Genomic DNA, 14,944 nt, shown 5'->3' with positions numbered 1-14,944 from the left:
AGACAAGAGAGGGCATTTATGTTTCTTTTTTTAAAGGGACATTCTAAAACAAAAATAGCATGCACCAATTTATGAGTGTATGTCATGTTTGCATTACTGACTCTAATTTATTATTATTTATTATCATTTATTTGTATAGTGCCACAAAATTCCGTAGCGCTGGCTTACAATTGTTTTTTTTTTTTTTTTTTTTCTTTTATTGTAGCTGTTGTCTCTCTCCCATATACTATATGTTTACTCACCAGAAAATATAAAACAAGTATTGGGATTGGAACCGCAGCACTTTACTTTATTATATTTATTAATATCTTAAAAAAGAATAAAGACATTACAAAAGACAAACATAAAAAAAAAAAAAAATATGAACTCTCTCCCCTCCATTCCGTGTCCCCCCCCGCCCGCGCACTCCCTATACTTTGTCTTTATTTAAAAATGTTTCCCAGTAGAAACGTATCATTAGGAAATAATCCTCCCTTTTAGATTTTTTATATGAGAACTCTTCTAGTTCCAATAACTCGTTTACTCTGGGTATTAGCATGTCTTCCTTTAGAGCTTCCTTTTTCTTCCAATTGCGTGCTATAATAGATTTAGTGCCATTTAATATATATATTATAAGTTTGGCTTTGATTTTACAAATACCATTAATAGGTTTGTTCATAAGGGCATTATATATATCCAATTGGATTGTTTTATTTAAGATAAACTGAATGCAGGAGGAGGTGCCCGACCACAACCTCTGAATCAATGGACAATCCCACCATATATGCTTCATTGTCCCAGTCATGCCACACCCCCTCCAGCAGTATTTTAACGCGTTCGGATAAATGCTATGCAATCTGGCTGGTGTCAGGTACCATCTGGTTAATATTTTATAATTAAGTTCTTGAATATTTGAAGATACTGAAGTCTCAGCTGTCTTTATAAAAATATGGTTCCATTCTGTGTTTTCCAGCTGGGTACCAATCTCTTTTTCCCATTTATGTATGTATACGTGATTTTTAGGCTTGTCCGTCTCTGATAAAAATTTATAACTATAAGAGATTGTCCCCTTTATTGGAATTCCTTTATAGCATATTTTTTCATAAGTGGTTAGCTTTCTAACTAAATTATCTTTCAGCCTGTGGTTAAGAATAAAGTTTTTTAATTGAAGATATTTTAGCCATTTTGAATATGCTCCCCCTGCTATATTTGTAAGGTTTTCCCTAGGCTTCAGTTTGCCTTGTGTAAGGAAATTTACTAGCGGAGTCGTGTCTTGTATCTGTTTTATGTTAAAACATCTAGGAATTATTCCTCCCTGAAATTCCGCGTTATTATCTATTGGTAGTAGTGGCGATGGGAATGTCGATATGTTGGGATATGTGGCTATTATCTTATCCCATTGTTATTATATGTTGGATCAGAGGGTAGTCTCCTATACCTGGGGGTCTACTTTCTGCCGTTATCCAGCATAAATTGCTGATTGTTTGGGCTTGAATTAGATCAGTCTCTAATGCTACCCATGCTTTATTATTTTTATTTGTGTGCCAATCTATTGCTCTCTGTAGTACTATTGCTCTAGAATAGTTCTTAATATTCGGTACTACCAATCCTCCTTTTTTCTTTGGCATATATACTGTAGTTATGTTTATCCGGGGTTTTTTCCCATTCCAGATGAAGGTATTGATCATCCTCTGGAAATCAATACAGTAATTTTTTGGGAGAGCTATGGGGACTGTCTGTAAGATATATAAAAGGCGGGGGAGAACATTCATTTTTATTGTGTGTATCCGCCCAAACCAGGAAAGTGTTTTTTTTTTCCATTGATTAAGATTTTGCTGAATGTTTTCTGCTAATTTCACATAATTTTCTAAGTATAGGCTTGCCATATCTTGCGTTAAATAGACACCCAGATATTTAAGCGATGACTCTTTCCAAGAATATGAATTTTGTTGTTTGCAGATCTGGAGAATCGGTGCAGGTGTTGAAATAAATAAAGCCTCTGATTTGTTATTATTTATCAGGAAATTTGAGTATTTACCGAACTCTTGAAAGGCCTCTTCTAGGGCATTAATTGAGTCCTCTGGATTGGTCAAAGTCATTAAAACGTCATCAGCGTATAACGATATCTTGTATTCTTTCTTCCCAATATTCAGCCCCTTAATTTTATTATTTGCCCGGATTCTGGCCGCTAAAATTTCCATAGAAATTACAAATAGTATGGGCGACAGAGGACACCCCTGTCTAGTGCCATTAGTTATATTAAATGAATCAGAAATCATACCATTCACTCTTACCCTTGCCGATGGACAGGTATATAAGTGGAATATTTGCTGAATGATTTTTTCCCCAAATCCAAATCTTTTAAGCGTTTGCTGAAGGAATGACCAGCTGAGCCGGTCAAACGCTTTTTCAGCATCCATTGATATTGTAACCAAAGGGATCTTATTTAACTTAGCATATTTATAATTTATATTTTTTATTGAGGCGAAGAAGACAGGTACAGCATATGCAAAATGAAGGGCAATATCTCACAGGGAAAAATACAGTTTTACAGTCACAGACAACAGCTTAACATTTACTAAGTACTTCACTAGGACAGAACATTACCCCTCATCAATGCCTCTCATTTTAACATTAACTTCTCTAGTGTCATCAATGTTACGGAGATCCCATTGGGGGATCTGAAAACTAGAGCACAGTTGAAGACATAGAAACTAAAATTAACATTGAAGGAGATCATAAGAATAAGCATGACACTCTGGAAATACACAGGAGAGAGAGAAAAAAAAACAAAAACAAAACAACACTACATCAAAACAAGTCTGTAGAAAATGCTTCATAGAGTAGTCCAAGTACTAATATGAAAACTGTAGCTGACATACAATCCACAACATTAAAAAATAAATAAAGAATAATTTATTATAGAGGTTACCAGTGCTGAGGGTTATATTTTAGGATGATATACAGGGCAACCCGGATTGCAAGAGTCAGGAGTCCCCTGAGGGCGAGTGAATGGACAGATAAGCCCAGTGGGCAATCATTGATTCAACTGCCAGTTATTATTTGAAGGATAAAAATCTTGGTAAGCTTGGCTAGGGCTTGTTGGCGAGGGAGCTACCAGGTGCTCTAGAGGCTGTCCTCTACATCAAGTTTATAAAAGGGTCAAGTTGACCAGTATTCATTATTTATTTTCCTACAAAGACCACCTTATCATCTACACTAGCCAGAGCTTCCCCCAGGGGGTAACTCTCTAAAAGTGCATGAAAGACAAATTTAGTTGCCACACCTAAATCTCTTTGGACCTCAGACAACTCATCATCAGCTCTAGAACTACAGTAGATATGTATGTAGGTTAAAAATAATACCAAATTTATTAGGAGAGACAAACTGCAGACAACTAGACGCGTAAGAGATATCTTAATAAAACTATCATTAATAGGATCCGGAGAGCCATTTTTACACTACTATAGGAACAAGCTTTGGCAAAGGCTCTACAGACAGGGCAGAGGCTACGTAACTCTGCCAAAAGGAAGTATAGAGGATAAATTATTTATCCCTTACCCCACGTACGTGGGGGGGGGGGGGAGTGACAAGATAATACTCTCTTTCTGATGAGGGCTACAATAATGCTAAGGGAACATTCGCAATACAGATTATGGATGGCCAGGGATTCCAGAGTTTCTCATAAGAAGAGCGTTAGGGACATTAAATCTAGCATATGCCTAGCTATGTGGCATACTCAGTTAAGCTCCTAGCTAAATGTTGTAATCTGAATAAGGGGCATATCTCCCAAGAAACTAAGTTGGAATCATTAGTTAATACTTTGACAAGCCATTCATGATGACCACTCAGAATACAGAACAGGGCACACAACATCTCCCCCTGCTGCACAATTCTATAATGTCAGGGGCTATTTTAAAAGGAATACAACAGTCAGAGAAAGTCACAACATCAATTCACACACCAGCCAGTCAGATTACATTCAAACTTCGACATGTATATGTGAAAAGCAGCATATATATAGAAAATAGATAATTTCCATTTACAATTATTGCTAACCAATCCCGGTTAAATCAACCCATAATAAAGCAAAACTTTGCTGAGCAGTACTGTAGCTATATAACTGCTGGGAAAATTGTTGTGTATAAGTGATATCTTACAACATTAAACATAAAATTAACACGCTTAAGGCTAGACTACCAAACCTAGGAACCATTACTGATAAGTCCTCAATTATTCTGTGTAGAGGGGAAACAACAAGAGGATTCAGTCCCAGTGTGCACACAGTCTTAGGTAGTAGTCCTCATAAATGCAGACTTTTCGGGCCAAGAACTGAGTTTTAAGCAGCAGCACGTTAAACAAGCAAGATGGGATTATGAACGTTAAATAACTGCTGCTATAATAAAGAGTGTCACCCAATTCCAGATTTCATGTTAGTCTCAAAAAGCCAGAAACTCTCACTCTGCAGGATCATCAAGAGAAAAATACTTTCCAGAGACAGGACCTCTGCACTGCTCCTCTCAAGGCTCCAGAACATGTAGAAATCCAAGGCGGTTCCACGAAATGAGGCCGATAGTGATTCACTCATATCAGCAGGACCGCATTCACAGACGTCAGCCACTCTCCCTTCTGCTCCCGGCCCAGCGGCAGTGAGTGACAAGCACCTCCAGGTATGACTCTCAGCATGACCCAACATATCGCCGCCACCGGAGGGGAGCCCCCCACTCCCACCGGCACTTCTCACAAGGGTCTGCACATTGCGATCCAGCAGGACCGTCACTTCGCATTCAGATCCATTCGGTAGATGCTCCACTTTAGGGGGATCAGGCACTATGTGAAAGTTCCCAGTACTTAGCTGCACAGTTCCAGGGTTCTCACTGACATCCACCTCTACGTCCTCAGCAGCTAGCATAGGTTTCCCTGTTACGCGCGCCACTTCAATCCTTGCCAGCAGAGCATCAAATCTAATGAGGATCCGTTGCTCATACTCGGCAAATAGAGTCTGTAGCATGGCGCCGATGTCTTTCCCCATATTCAGTTGCGGCCTGCTGCTTATCCAAAAGCATTAATATAGCAATAAAAACGTCTTGTTCGGTACAGCCAGATGTTTCACAAGAGTCTCCTAAGGTTCCCAAGAATAACCCAATATCAAAATGTTGTTCCACAGAGGAAAGACTAGAGAAATTGAAAATATAGTCAGGAGCCTCCTAGTAGCACGACTTATTGCTTTGGCTGCTGGCTCCGCCCCCCCCAACTTAGCATATTTAATTAAGTGTAATGTTTTGATGGTATTGTCTTGTGCTTCTCTGCCTGGGACAAATCCCACCTGGTCAGTGTTAATTATACAAGGCAAAATCCTGTTTATTCTATTGGAAATTATCTTTTTTTTTTTTTTTTTTTTTAAATAATTTTTATTGAGGTAATGATTTGGCATACAAACACAAAATTGCAGCAGTATACAATAGAAATCTAAATTTGCTTATGACAGGTTACAATGCGAAGGTTAGAGATTGATAGACATTACACGTGATCTCAGTTGCACTAAGCAAAGCATAAAACATATTCACCTGCTGCAAGAAATACAAAAATAGGTAAAACAACCGTTCAAGAAAATGCCAATAAAAGTTTTGAACCTTCTTATTTATCTAAGAGGCCACTCTTGGACCTCATAACAAAAAATATTAAACAGCTATAGCAGAAGGCTACCCCAAAGGTAAGAGGCCTCTCATGGACCTCATCATGAAAACCTCAGATTTTAGTTTTATTACACAATAGGTGTGTCAGATAGGGGAAAAATGAGAATTCTTATCAATGGAGTGTATTTACCATAGGAATCTAGAATATAGGGACATGAGTGAGCTACGTAGAGAGATAAGTTTAAAAATGTGTCACAAGGCCTACCGGATTACGGGTATAAAGTGATAATTAAAAGAACATTAAGGACTTACACCTATTTATTGTGAACTACGGAATTTTAAGGAGAATGCTTTGGTCAATAAAGTAATTCACTATTCGTTGATAGGAGTGTCTGGCAGGGACATAGGGAAGAGATACTTCACCTTATATGCTTACCCTGTCATTAAGCTAAGTTGAGGCTTCATGGTAAGTACAATTATGGAGACAACTATCAAATACATATAAATATAGGTATGATACATCTGCTAGCTTCTAGACATATATAGGATCTCGCCATCCCGGCCGCAGACAGCGAGACCCAGAACAGGCTAATTGGACGCTTTCAGATGCAACTCGGGAAACTAGTATAAGAAAAAGCATTGGCAAAATTGTTGCTCCAAGGTAAAAGAGAGTAAATATATTTGACCTGCAAACATATGTAGAAAAGGGTTACACCTCTGCATTTAGTTCTATTTATACCAAATATCCCCAGTGCACTACTCTATTTTTCCCTCCAAATCCCAATCCATCAGATGCCATGCAAATACCTATATATGGGTTATCCCAGCATGAGTATATTGCTATATTTGACCTGCAGAGAGCGTATTAAATACACACTCAGCTTCTGTTACTATAACCAGCATGTCATTATGAGATAGTCATCTCCTACATGTTACTCTAAATACTTTGAAAGGGCTCAAACTGGTGGGCACAAAATCGTTATAAAAGTTATTAACATCAAGGTATAGATAATTGAACTATAAGCTATGCATCAAAACGTTATAAATATATTTTCTTTTTTTTCCCCTCTTTTTCTATCCTGTAGTTATATATTAAACAAGCAAAATGTAATACGATAACCGCCAAATATTTGCATATAAGAAAAATGTCTGCAGCAATCTGAAGTAACAGCATTGGTAGGTCTCTAACTAGAAGGTATACTGACGATATCAGGATCATGAAAAACAAATAAAAACAAAAAATGCAACCAGGGACAAGTGAAACAAACACAAAACCTTACGGTATAAAGAACTTTTTTAACTGACCAATATTTATCAATAGCGTCCCATTAATGACCGCAAAGATCTGACTGTCAATGTGTGGAGATGCCTGCGTAGAGCCATTGCTCAATACCCCTATTCATCTGTGCAACAGGATCTAGCCCATACCTGCTTCATTAAACATAAGTCCAAGGGGCTGCCTGTGGCGCCGCAAGCCGGCACAGTCCAAGAGGCTAAATCCGGAGTAGGATGGAAGTAGGGCTGGGATTGCGACCACAACGGGTGCTCACAGTATACCTTCCAAAGTAAATTAACAGCATGTAGAGCCACAGCAGCTGATTGTATAGCGGTGGGCCAAACTTTGCAATCGCTTGAGCAAGTAATATTTGTGAGTCCAGGCCACACTGAGATCACAAAAAATGAGCAAAAAGTCTGTGTGGCTTTAGGTGGTTACGTACATAGGGAGTTATGAGGAGTTTACCACCCACCCTCAAGAATGTTGCTTGCTAACCTATGCCGGCTCTCAACACAACGAAGCAGGACCTGGGGTAAGTAGAACCACACTGGAGGTCCAAGCAAGCTGGTCCAGATCTCTGGAAGTGGGTTCTCGGGATAAGCTGCAGAGAGCTAGAGTTCCTTAGCAGGCTGTACTCAAAGTAATGCAGGACCCCCGCTGTTTCGTTATTCTCATTAAGCAGTCGCCCAACTACTTTTGATATCTTCACCGCCTGTGAAATTGGGATGTTCACAGACACGGCGCTATACCCCTGTGTCTTCAGCACATCATGATGACCATCTGCAGGATGTAAGGTGTCGGGAAGTCGGGTTGCGGTGCAAGCGTTTATCCCCGCCTGTACAGGATTCGCATAAGTGTTCAGAACAGGCACTCTCTCTAGATGGCATAGGGCTGTTAGTGGAAGCTCCCTCTGTTACATATCTAAGAGGTTCCCCTCCGTTATAGGCACTGGACTAGGCGGCAGCACCTTCACTCCGTCCTCGTTGCGCTGTGGGACTGTGTTGCCATCTTTGCTCCATGCTGCACTTATTGCTCTCGTAAGACGAGCAAAGTGTTCATCCAAGATATTGGTGATTAGCTCCAGTAGAATAGTTTTCTCAGACTCCATCCGATATGTTTGACAAGTTGATCCCCGCTATTAGTAGGCAGTATCTGTACTTCTCTGAGTACCACTTAACGACAGAGGCCCAAAGGCACTCCGCCGGGGGGTTAGTTAGGAGGCCGCAACCTCAGAAAGTCTCCAGTTAATTGTAGCTGGTTTTGATCAGGAAAATGGTTAGTTTTAATGAAAGGGCTCCTTCAGCTGAGATTCATATACTGTGTATATCCAAGCGATGGTATATGTAAAAGTTGATTTTAACCAGATTAATGTAGAAGCCGTTAGCAGCTAACAATTAAGCAGCCTGTCATGGCCGCCGCCCGGAAGTTCCCCCTTTTGGAAATGATCTTTGAGTAAATTTGTATGTCATTATTAAGTAATGAAATTGGTCTGAAGTGTTTCGTGTTATTAGGTTCTTTACCCGGTTTGGGTAGCACAACTATTCTTGCTTCTAGCATTTCTTTTAAAAAGGATGAGTTATCATTCAATGAATTAAACAATCTAAGTAGTTTCGGTGCTAATGATTCTATAAAAGTTTTATAATATGTTGCATTGAGGCCATCCGGGCCCGGGCTCTTACCGACTGGAAGATTCCTAATAGTCTGAGTAACCTCTTGTAATGTAAATGGTTCGTCTAGCGACCTTTGTTGTGTTTCTGTAAGAGTAGGTACTTCCGTTTCTTTTATATATGCCAATTTTTCTTGCTCATTATTTTGAGAGTTGTTATTGGGATTTAAATTGTATAATTTCTGGTAATAATTTTTAAATTCTCTGGCTATCTCTTGGCTCCCCACTATATAATTCCCTTGTGCATCCTGTATTTTTGAAACATGTGATTGAAATATTTTTTTCTTTAGGGCTCTTGCCAGCAATTTTCCAGCTTTATTGCCTCCATTGAAGAAGCATTTTTTAAGTGCCAGCGCCTTTTGTTGGGCGCCTTTATTCAGAAATACATTAAGGTTGTTACGTGCTTCTTTAAACTGTATTGCTGTGCCTATATTATATGGGTCTTTTTTATGTAATTGTTCCGCCTTTTGCAATGCGTCATTTAAAGAGAGATAGGTTTTATTTAGGTTTTTTTTTTAATTCTAGCCTTGTGTTTAATGAATTCTCCTCTTATCACTTGTTTATGTGCCTCCCACCAGATTGCAGGGGAGGTATCTCCCCATTGGTTACAGTAAAAATACATATTTATTGTTTCTTGAATAGATGACTTAATTTGTAGATCACTCAGCAAATAATCCTCTAGTCTCCATTGATATGGGGCCACTGGTGTTTCTGGCCACTTTATACTTACTGAGATTAATGAGTGATCTGACCAAGATATATTGTATATTTTTGTTTCCTGAACCAAAGAGTAACTATTTTGATCAATAAAGAAATAATCTATACGTGAATATGATTGTTGAGGGGCCGAATAGAATGTGTAATCCCTTGTTATGGGATGTAATGTTCTCCAACTATCTACAAGGGATAAGGAAAGTAAATTAGATTTGACCGACTTGATTATGTGTTTGTTTATATTGCTCTTTTTTTTTGAGCAGTCTATCAATGGCTCAAACGCTAGGTTAAAATCTCCAACCATTATTAGTGTACCTTTCATATTTTCCATTATCAAGTTAGTGATTCTCCTAAAAAAAGTTTTTTGTCCTATGTTGGGCGCATATATATTAACTAGCGTGACAGGTCTGTTATATAATAAACCGACCAAGCACAGGAATCTACCCTCCAGATCCTTTTTCATGTGTAAAAGTTGAAAAGGGGTATCTTTCTGAATTATTATGCATACTCCGTTTCGTTTCTGTGTATTCGAGCTATAATAAACAGTTGGGAAAAATTTATTTGTAAATTTAGGTTCGTTATTACATAAAAAATGAGATTCTTGAACAAAAACAATATCTCCTTTTGATTTATGAAAGCTATGTAACGCTATGTGCCTTTTATGGGGTGCATTAAGGCCCTTAGCATTTTGAGATAAAAATTTTATTTGTTTTATGTCCATTTTACTTTAGTTGGGAGGAAATGCTTATTAGTAAGTAATCCTATTCTCTGGGTTATCATCTTCCTCAGCAAAGTGAGAGTGCCCCGGCGGCCAGGGGGAACGGAGGGGGAGAGGAAAAAAAAAAAAAAACACGCAACACATAGGAGTCGTACATAGACCAACAAGAAAAAACAAAACAACGTCCATGTACCTCCTAAGCAGCATTGCAATTTAAAAACTTAATAGAAAAAAAAATACTCTGTCGCCCTCGTCCTCCGTGAGAGAGATAGAAGAGGGAGGGAAAAGAGGGAAGAGAGAGAAAAAAAAAATATTCTATAAGGTATCTTCTCTATACTTGATCGATTTCTATTAATCCAGAAATTGAGCTTTCTTATTGTGTGCTTACTATCCGTGTCCACTACCAACCTTATATAGTGTTCAATATTACTACATGCCTATATCTTACAGAGTATCTTCTCTGTCTGTGATGTGTCTACTAATTCTTCTGTTTGTTATTATACTATAAAATATATTCTCTATGCTTAATCTATTTCTATAAATCCAGAAATTGAGCTTTCTTATTGTGTGCTTACTATCCGTGTCCATTACTGACCTTATATAGTGTTCGATATTACTTCATGCCTATATCTTACAAAATATCTCTCTATCTGTGATGTGTCTGCTAATTCTAATATTTGTTGTTATACTATCAATCCTATTTTTTAGTGAAAAAAAAAAACACCCCCCAACCCCCATTCACACCGTAAATTTACTATTACTCTCTGGTCTTGAGGGTAGTTATTCTAAATATGTGAAAAATTACCTTCTGTTCTGACGTGATTAAGTGACTAGTGATATTCCATAAAAATACTCTATTTGTTAATAATTATCTTCCTAATTAAAGTCAACTCCCCCTTATGAATCTTCCTTACATGTATGTTACTAACCCTATGTGATATTAAGTGTTGCTTTATACCTACGGTTTTATAGGTTTATCTTCCCTTACTATATATCTATTAATTCTTATATTTGTGGCAGTGTGTGTTTTAAACCTATACTATAGTTTTAGAGGGGAAAAAAAAAAAAAACCACCTTTTCTTCCCTTTCCCTTAACTTTTCTTTTAGAGATGGAGTCTTATCTTTCTGTCTACTTTCCAATCCCTTCCTGTTCCCTTTTCCTTCCTTCTCTGCCTCTTTCTACCCCCTTCCCTTCCCACTCTTCTCTCTTCTTCCCCTTTTATTGCTTATATGTCACTTTAGACCATTTTGAGCCCTGTAAATGTAGGGGAGCTTTTGGTTGTTTTGCATATTGAACTGAAACGGTGTTATGAGATTCTTGATTTTCCATCTGAGTGGGATGGGGTGGGGGGTCTATTCCCAAAGTAGTACAAAATGTACTTATATCGTCCGTTGTTCTTAAAATAGCCGTTTTCCCATTTATTGTTGCCCTTAAATCGAATGGGAACCCCCATCTGTAGTTGATATTCAGTTGACGTAAATGTGTAGTCAAGTGTCTCACTTCTCTTCTCCTCTGTAATGTCCTTGGGCTAAGATCTGTGAAAATCTGTATATTTCTCCAACATAGGTGTGTCCGGTCCACGGCGTCATCCTTACTTGTGGGATATTCTCTTCCCCAACAGGAAATGGCAAAGAGCCCAGCAAAGCTGGTCACATGATCCCTCCTAGGCTCCGCCTACCCCAGTCATTCTCTTTGCCGTTGTACAGGCAACATCTCCACGGAGATGGCTTAGAGTTTTTTAGTGTTTAACTGTAGTTTTTATTATTCAATCAAGAGTTTGTTATTTTGAAATAGTGCTGGTATGTACTATTTACTCAGAAACAGAAAAGAGATGAAGATTTCTGTTTGTATGAGGAAAATGATTTTAGCAACCGTCACTAAAATCCATGGCTGTTCCACACAGGACTGTTGAGAGCAATTAACTTCAGTTGGGGGAACAGTGAGCAGTCTCTTGCTGCTTGAGGTATGACACATTCTAACAAGACGATGTAATGCTGGAAGCTGTCATTTTCCCTATGGGATCCGGTAAGCCATGTTTATTACGATCGTAAATAAGGGCTTCACAAGGGCTTATTAAGACTGTAGACTTTTTCTGGGCTAAATCGATTCATTATTAACACATATTTAGCCTTGAGGAATCATTTTATTTGGGTATTTTGATATAATAATATCGGCAGGCACTGTTTTAGACACCTTATTCTTTAGGGGCTTTCCCAAAGCATAGGCAGAGCCTCATTTTCGCGCCGGTGTTGCGCACTTGTTTTTGAGAGGCATGGCATGCAGTCGCATGTGAGAGGAGCTCTGATACTTAGAAAAGACTTTCTGAAGGCGTCATTTGGTATCGTATTCCCCTTTGGGCTTGGTTGGGTCTCAGCAAAGCAGATACCAGGGACTGTAAAGGGGTTAAAGTTCAAAACGGCTCCGGTTCCGTTATTTTAAGGGTTAAAGCTTCCAAATTTGGTGTGCAATACTTTTAAGGCTTTAAGACACTGTGGTGAAAATTTGGTGAATTTTGAACAATTCCTTCATGTTTTTTCGCAATTGCAGTAATAAAGTGTGTTCAGTTTAAAATTTAAAGTGACAGTAACGGTTTTATTTCAAAACGTTTTTTTGTACTTTGTTATCAAGTTTATGCCTGTTTAACATGTCTGAACTACCAGATAGACTGTGTTCTGAATGTGGGGAAGCCAGAATTCCTATTCATTTAAATAAATGTGATTTATGTGACAATGACAATGATGCCCAAGATGATTCCTCAAGTGAGGGGAGTAAGCATGGTACTGCATCATTCCCTCCTTCGTCTACACGAGTCTTGCCCACTCAGGAGGCCCCTAGTACATCTAGCGCGCCAATACTCCTTACTATGCAACAATTAACGGCTGTAATGGATAATTCTGTCAAAAACATTTTAGCCAAAATGAACACTTATCAGCGTAAGCGCGACTGCTCTGTTTTAGATACTGAAGAGCATGACGACGCTGATAATAATGTTTCTGAAGGGCCCCTAACCCAGTCTGATGGGGCCAGGGAGGTTTTGTCTGAGGGAGAAATTACTGATTCAGGGAACATTTCTCAACAAGCTGAACCTGATGTGATTACATTTAAATTTAAGTTGGAACATCTCCGCATTCTGCTTAAGGAGGTATTATCCACTCTGGATGATTGTGACAAGTTGGTCATCCCAGAGAAACTATGTAAAATGGACAAGTTCCTAGAGGTGCCGGGGCTCCCAGAAGCTTTTCCTATACCCAAGCGGGTGGCGGACATTGTTAATAAAGAATGGGAAAGGCCCGGTATTCCTTTCGTCCCTCCCCCCATATTTAAAAAATTGTTTCCTATGGTCGACCCCAGAAAGGACTTATGGCAGACGGTCCCCAAGGTCGAGGGAGCGGTTTCCACTTTAAACAAACGCACCACTATACCCATAGAGGATAGTTGTGCTTTCAAAGATCCTATGGATAAAAAATTAGAAGGTTTGCTTAAAAAGATGTTTGTTCAGCAGGGTTACCTTCTACAACCAATTTCATGCGTTGTCCCTGTCGCTACAGCCGCATGTTTCTGGTTCGATGAGCTGATAAAGGCGGTCGATAGTGATTCTCCTCCTTATGAGGAGATTATGGACAGAATCAATGCTCTCAAATTGGCTAATTCTTTTACCCTAGACGCCACTTTGCAATTGGCTAGGTTAGCGGCTAAGAATTCTGGGTTTGCTATTGTGGCGCGCAGAGCGCTTTGGTTGAAATCTTGGTCGGCTGATGCGTCTTCCAAGAACAAGCTACTTAACATTCCTTTCAAGGGGAAAACGCTGTTTGGCCCTGACTTGAAAGAGATTATCTCTGATATCACTGGGGGTAAGGGCCACGCCCCTTCCTCAGGATCGGCCTTTCAAGGCAAAAAATAAACCTAATTTTCGTCCCTTTCGTAGAAACGGACCAGCCCAAAGTACTACGTCCTCTAAGCAAGAGGGTAATACTTCTCAAGCCAAGCCAGCTTGGAGACCAATGCAAGGCTGGAACAAGGGAAAGCAGGCCAAGAAACCTGCCACTGCTACCAAGACAGCATGAAATGTTGGCCCCCGATCCGGGACCGGATCTGGTGGGGGGCAGACTCTCTCTCTTCGCTCAGGCTTGGGCAAGAGATGTTCTGGATCCTTGGGCGCTAGAAATAGTCTCCCAAGGTTATCTTCTGGAATTCAAGGGGCTTCCCCCAAGGGGGAGGTTCCACAGGTCTCAGTTGTCTTCAGACCACATAAAAAGACAGGCATTCTTACATTGTGTAGAAGACCTGTTAAAAATGGGAGTGATTCATCCTGTTCCATTAAGAGAACAAGGGATGGGGTTCTACTCCAATCTGTTCATAGTTCCCAAAAAAGAGGGAACGTTCAGACCAATCTTAGATCTCAAGATCTTAAACAAGTTTCTCAAGGTTCCATCGTTCAAGATGGAAACCATTCGAACTATTCTTCCTTCCATCCAGGAAGGTCAATTCATGACCACGGTGGATTTAAAGGATGCGTATCTACATATTCCTATCCACAAGGAACATCATCGGTTCCTAAGGTTCGCATTCCTGGACAAGCATTACCAGTTTGTGGCGCTTCCTTTCGGATTAGCCACTGCTCCAAGGATTTTCACAAAGGTACTAGGGTCCCTTCTAGCTGTGCTAAGACCAAGGGGCATTGCTGTAGTACCTTACCTGGACGACATTCTGATTCAAGCGTCGTCCCTTCCTCAAGCAAAGGCTCACACGGACATAGTCCTGGCCTTTCTCAGATCTCACGGATGGAAAGTGAACGTGGAAAAGAGTTCTCTATCTCCGTCAACAAGGGTTCCCTTCTTGGGAACAATAATAGACTCCTTAGAAATGAGGATATTTCTGACAGAGGCCAGAAAAACAAAGCTTCTAGACTCTTGTCGGATACTTCATTCCGTTCCTCTTCCTTCCATAGCTCAGT

The 14,944-nt window shown here is 39.5% G+C and overlaps 1 protein-coding gene across 2 annotated transcripts in view; it reads left to right on the top strand.

Moving 5' to 3' along the window:
- Window positions 1-14,944, top strand: part of LOC128654470 (mitochondrial ornithine transporter 1) — a 137,682-nt gene that overhangs the window by 84,898 nt on the left and 37,840 nt on the right. The window lies entirely within an intron of this gene.

Source organism: Bombina bombina, chromosome 3 (genome assembly GCF_027579735.1).
Source record: "Bombina bombina isolate aBomBom1 chromosome 3, aBomBom1.pri, whole genome shotgun sequence".
Taxonomy (NCBI): Eukaryota; Metazoa; Chordata; class Amphibia; order Anura; family Bombinatoridae; genus Bombina; species Bombina bombina.
This window is presented reverse-complemented; position numbering and strand designations above follow the sequence as displayed.